Below are 6,353 nucleotides of genomic sequence, written 5' to 3'. Positions count from 1 at the left end.
AAGTGTCTGTGTGACATCTGGGACACAGCTTTGACTAAGAACTCTCTTTTTGTTCTTACTTTATGGCTTTAAAAAATATCGAGATATATATCGTATATCGCCATCCAGGTAAAGAACATCGAGATGTGAATTTTGGGTCATATCGCCCAGCCCTACTTCATATAGTTAAGCACAATCACTTCAAGTGTTGCTGGAGTCTTCATATCATCAGATCTTTGTTTTCTCATTGCACCTTGAAAGTAGGTGAAGTTGTGCCTGAAAAATTGCTGTCAATTGTTGCTATCAATTTTTATGTTGCTAACACTGCTTGCACCTGCAGACACCATGCTAACGCTAAGCTAGCCAAGAACCCCCAGTGACGCTAAAGTTGAGTAACTGCTGACCCAAGCCCAGCACCGTGACGTGAAGTGAGCCATCATCTGCAGCGAAGCCAGCCGCTACTGAACTTCCACAGTAACAAACTGATGACCAGTCAAGCTGCAGCCTCTGTTTCTATCTGTTCATGTTTCTACTGTACAATCACCACGACGACCAATTTCAAGTCTCTTTGTGCTGGTTTTCATCTTTGAGTTGTGTTCATACCTAAGTACTAAGAGAAAGATCACGTGTGTCCTCATTAGGATAGGGATTTGTGTTGATGTGTGGGGCTGTAGCCTGTAGGTTTATATTGTTAACTGGTAATTATGAGACAGTGTTCAGATCATTTTAACATGTAAGTAACATGAGAGTAACGTTACGAGTAGTATAACAAATGTCTTTCTTCAACCTAGAGGACACAGAGGATGAGGAGGAGGATGGCGCCACCTTTCCTACCCTGCAGTCCAGGCCAACGAGTGGGGCTGAAGTTGCACCCCTGGTGGACAGCAATTTGTATGAGGTCTGCAAACAGGCTGCTACCAAGCTAGGTATCCCATGTCCAGCCGCCCAGGATGCCAAAGGGGGAGAACGTGACCTGCTTGATGGCAAGAGGCTCCCACTAGCCTTGCCACCATTGAAGCAGCTTCTGCCAGCAGTCCTGGCCTGCATGAAAGAAATGAGTCGCTATTGGTCAAGCCCTTTTAAAAGCAAGCTTCCGACCAAGGGTTGCTCTAAGCTTGAGATCCAGGGGATGGGTGAACTGGGGCTGACTGAACCCCCAGCAGTAGAGCCTTCAGTGGCGTATCACCTTCACCCTAACCGCAGGGCAATCACAGCTTCTTCTAGCAGATCGCCTCACGGCATCTATTTATCAAAGGATGTACAAATATGCTGCAGTCAGTATGCTCGCTTAATGCAGTCACACTGCTATCAGCATATCAGGCTGAAATTCTGGAAGACATGGGCCGTCAGCTGGACTCGTGTTCCCCAAACTCAGCCCTCTGGGATGAAATCCGCGTGGTTAATGATCTCATTCTTCGCTCCTCCAGGGGAGCAGTCCAAGGGTGTGGGCGTGTAATGGGCCTTGCGGTCTCGGGTAAGAGAGGCTTGTGTCTAAACCTGTCAGGCTGAGGTGATGCTCAGAAGGCTGAGGAGGCAGCCTGTGACCTGACCAAGGGTCTCTTTGGCCCACCCCTGGAGAAAATGAGACAGGATTTGCACCCGCAGAAAGCACGAAGGAGAAGCATTCAGTCTCTGCTTACTAATGCTACGTTCACACTGCAGCTCAATCCCGATTTTTTTGATCAAATCCGATTTTTTTGTCTGCTTGTTCACACTACAAATAAAATGTGACAGCAAACACGCTCTAGTGTGAACCCTCAAAGCGGCCCGCATGCGCAAAAGAAGACGTCACACACAACACGCTCTGTTTAGACCCAGACCAAACAGGATTGTTTGACTGATGGCCTTAATATAAAGACTTGTTTACGTTTCCCAATTTTGCTTGAAGTTATAAAGTTATTGTGTTATTTACATATGGCCTAATAATGATCCTTATTGCTGTTTTAGAGACGAGCGGTGCTTCAAAGGATAGTTGCAGATTTCTGTCAGAATCTGCAGATTATACAGTACAAACAAAATGTTCACGTTTCTCCAACGTTGTCTTCCCAACAGTTTCACTAACATCTACACTGGATGGCCGGGAAGCATTCACGATGTCTTCTCCGGCGCTGATAATTGGCGTCTGTCTTGTGTCAGTGACGTAAAAGACGGATTTAATGCGACATGACCGTTCAAACAGCAGTCGCTTTCTAAAACATCGGATATGTATCGGATTCAGTACCACATACAAAAGTGACCCAGGTCGGATTTGTGCTGTTCACACTGTCAGACCATGATCGGATATGGGTCGCATAGGATCAAAAATGTCGGATTTGATGCGCTTTCACCTGCAGTGTGAACGTAGCCTAAGAAAACCTAAATCACAATCCCAGCAGGTGACAAGAGCTGGCTTTGCGGCAGCAGCACCTGTGAGAGCGAGACAGAGTGCAGAGAGGAGCAGGAGGCCCACAGTCTGCCCACCAGGTCAAAGTAGAGAACCAAAAACCTTGGGGCAAGCCATCACAACCCAGAGAGCGGAAAAAGAAACGGTCAGCCTAGCACACCGGCGACATTCTGTGTCACCCCTCTCTTCTCACCCAAAGAGAAGGAAGGTGTTGGACGGGACAACCAAATCACTCCAAAATTCAGGGTCTCCAGAAGTTTCCAGTTCACCAGGAGCACCCTTTCAGTCTCCTCCTCCAGTTCAGGGAGGACAGACTTGTGGACAAATGGCGCAATGTCACCAAGCACTCCTAAGCACTCTGTCAGTGTCACTGAGCACTGCCCAGAGTCACCAGGCACTTCACTGTGCTTTGGGGTAACAAAAGAAATAAAATGTGCATTTCTGCAGTCAGGCAGTTCTCCAAGGGCAGAATGTCTCCCCAGTTTCATAATAAAAAACAAAAGAAAATCACTGGCATTTCTCTTTGTCCCCAGCGGGGGGAGCTCACACGTGATGAGACAGGCGTGATGTCATACTACCCCGTCTTCAGGGACCCTCTCGTAGCTCGGCTGGAGCGGTGGTGCACATGCGCAGTTCATCCCTCGGTCTTGTCAACCGTTTCCCATGGTTACAGACTACAGTTTGCGGTAAAACCATCGAGATTCAGCGGAGTGTTAACTTCAGTGGCCAGTGGCGATTCAGCAAACGTCCTGGAGGATGAAATATCCTCCCTGTTACACAAACAGGCAATCAGAGCGGTCCCAAGCGAAGACGCTCAGCAGGGCTTTTACTCATCCTCATCCCGAAAAAGGATGGAACATCATTCTGGATCTGCGTGTGTTAAACAAGCATTTGAGAAAGTACACGTTCAGAATGCTCACACACAAAATGCTCTGCCGCTCAATTTACTCAGGCGATTGGTTTGTCACAATTGACCTCTCAGACGCATATTTTCATTTATCCTCCACACAGGAAATATCTCATTATCAGAGCGTAGCGTACGAGTTTCAAACTATCCCATTGGGGCTATCCTTAGCTCCGAGGGTGTTCAGCGAATGTGTGGAGTAATCAGAGTGAGCGATCGGGGCTGTCACTGATTTTAATAGCTCCATCCAAACACAGAATAGCAGAAATCAGCCAGCTTCTGGTGGACGAGCTATCCGCAGGGACCTTCTCAGGCACGTGGGGAGATACACTATCCCCACCCTGACCAGGTCGCTCTCTGGGCCTGGGCCCTGAACGGTGGAATTTAAATGTGGCAGGCATGCCTTCGAAGGTTATTGAAACCATTCAGAATGCTAGAGCCTCCTCCACCCGGTTTTTGAAGAGTGGTGCCATGAAAAGCAGGTAATCCCTTTTTAGTGTTCAGTAGTGGAGCTGTTGTGTTTCCTTCAGGACTTACTGGACAAAAGGACAGCTTTCTTCACTATAAAGATGCCAGCAGATGACAACAAGACCAAGTGCAACGTGGTCAACTCAGTGATGAACTCCAATAACAACTCGTTCAACGCTGCAACAAACTTCACTACCAGCAATGTGTTCCACTCTGCAAGCACGCAATGAACTGCAAACACCTGTTAGACGCCTCGACAAAGAATAACAAGGCCACAACAACAACAGGAAATGCGAGACCACGACAGGTGCAACAACTCCTGAGATGTTCGTATCCAAGAACAGGACCATATCTTGGTCTTCAATCATCTACAGAGGACAAGAGGGTCCCGTAGCAGCAGCAACAACAGCAACAATAATGGCATTCCATTGTTGTTCACTGTCCCAGCCCCAGTCCCAAACTCAAACTCAAAGTCACTCACTGAGGGGAAGCCCCACAAATTACGCAGCGGCGCGGATCACGGACATTGAGTCCACGTTCCGCCTGTTCCTCGCTCGGGATATCCTAGATGTAATTCTCGAGCACACAAACACAGAGGGCCTCCGAAGATACGGATGGGAACACTGAGAAAGTGGAGGACGACTAGGATGAGGACAAGAAATATTGATGAACGCGCCGACTGATACGACAACCGATGGGAGGATGAGAGGGATGGGTGAGACAGAGCTTCTCACCTACTTGCCAACACCCTGTTAACTACATGTTCCTCTATCCTCGACATTGTTGCACCTATTAAAATGAAGCGCCCCAGAACTTACTCACAATGTTGGTTAAGCGACTCTGTTCGTGCCCTACGACGTGTGTGTCGGCGTGATGAGAGGAGGTGGAGGAAAGATAAACTCCAGGCATCTTATGATATCCTACGTGTCAGCCGCTTGAAGTTTCAAACTGCTGCCAAAGTGGCTAAAGCAGCTTTCCTTTCAAAAATTATCTCAGTCAATGGTCACAACCCTCGAATTTTATTTAAAATTTTTAATTCTGTGGTCAACCCCTGCCCTACTATGCCGCTGCCGTGCTCCCCGGTTCTTTGTGAACAATTTTTAAATCATTTTTTAGATAAAGTTTCATCTCTTAAATCTGCTCTTCCTTTAATGACAGGCCCTGCGTTTACACCTGACTGTTTGTCTACTTTCCATCAGTTTGAACCCATTTCTCTCCCTACTCTTGAGCGTCTAGTTGAACAACTGAACAATACTAATCCCGTATATGACGTTCTCCCATCGCGTATAGTTAAGGACTGCTTCAGTGCAATTGGACCTAGTATTTTGTCGCTACTGAACTCTTCCTTGCTCTCCGGCTGCGTACCATCAGCCTTTAAACATGCTATAATTCAACCTGTCCTTAAAAAAAGGAACCTTGATTATAATGATTATGCGAACTATAGGCCGATCTCCAAGCTTCCGTTCCTGGCCAAAATTCTTGAGAAGATAGTTTTGCTTCAACTCCAGGCGTACCTGGATGAGAATAACATTAATGATAAATTCCAATCGGCCTTCAAACCACATCATAGCACTGAGACAGCGCTGCTCCGAGTCCTTAATGACCTTCTACTAATGGCTGATAATGGACGCTCCGCGGTCCTAGTGCTATTGGATTTATCCTCGGCATTCGACATGGTTGATCATAACATCCTATTGGCGAGACTTGAGCATACTGTAGGCATCAAGGGTGTTGCCCTGGATTGGTTTAAATCATACCTCTCCAATCGGCTCTCCTCGGTTAACCTGGGCACTTGCTCTTCCTCCACTGTACCTGCCTGCTGTGGTGTCCCACAGGGATCTGTGCTAGGCCCTACTCTGTTCTCATTGTACATGCTTCCTTTAAGCGCTATCTTTGAGAAATATCACATCGCTTTTCATTATTATGCCGATGACATTCAGATCTACTTTGAGTTAAATGATGACCTAGCTCTGTCCTTGAATTGTTTTCGAGAGTGCATGTGCGAGGTCAAGCAATGGCTCCTGGCAAATACTCTTATCCTTAATGATAAGAAAACGGAAATTGTGGTCTTTGGCAGTAATGTTCTTCGTGCCCAACTTCGTGATGCTCTTGGTTTTCTCACTAGTTCCTTTCCTGATACTGCGAGGAATCTGGGTGTGTTACTTGACAGCTCGTTTAAACTTGATAAACAAGTGTCTGCTGTTGTTAGATCCAGTTTTTACCAACTCCGCCTTATTTCTAAGGCCAGGCAGTATATCCCGCATAAAGACCTGGAAAAGCTCATCCATGCCTTTGTGAGTTCAAGGCTGGATTACTGCAATTCACTCTATTTTGGTCTCCACTCTGCTCTCCTTCATAGATTGCAGACTGTCCAAAATGCTGCAGCACGCATTCTAACCAAAACTAGGAAGTTTGCCCACATCACTCCCGTCCTAGCTGATTTGCACTGGCTGCCTGTGAAATACCGTATCCAATTTAAAATTCTGCTGATTACCTTTAAAATCACTAATAACACAGCACCGAGCTATCTTAAGGAACTCCTTAACTCATATGTTCCAGCTAGGGCTCTGAGAACATCTTCACAGTTGCTGTTGGTGCAGCCTAGATCTCGGCTGAAGT

This window comes from Pelmatolapia mariae, linkage group LG9, assembly GCF_036321145.2.
Source record: "Pelmatolapia mariae isolate MD_Pm_ZW linkage group LG9, Pm_UMD_F_2, whole genome shotgun sequence".
NCBI lineage: Eukaryota > Metazoa > Chordata > Actinopteri > Cichliformes > Cichlidae > Pelmatolapia > Pelmatolapia mariae.
This window is presented reverse-complemented; position numbering follows the sequence as displayed.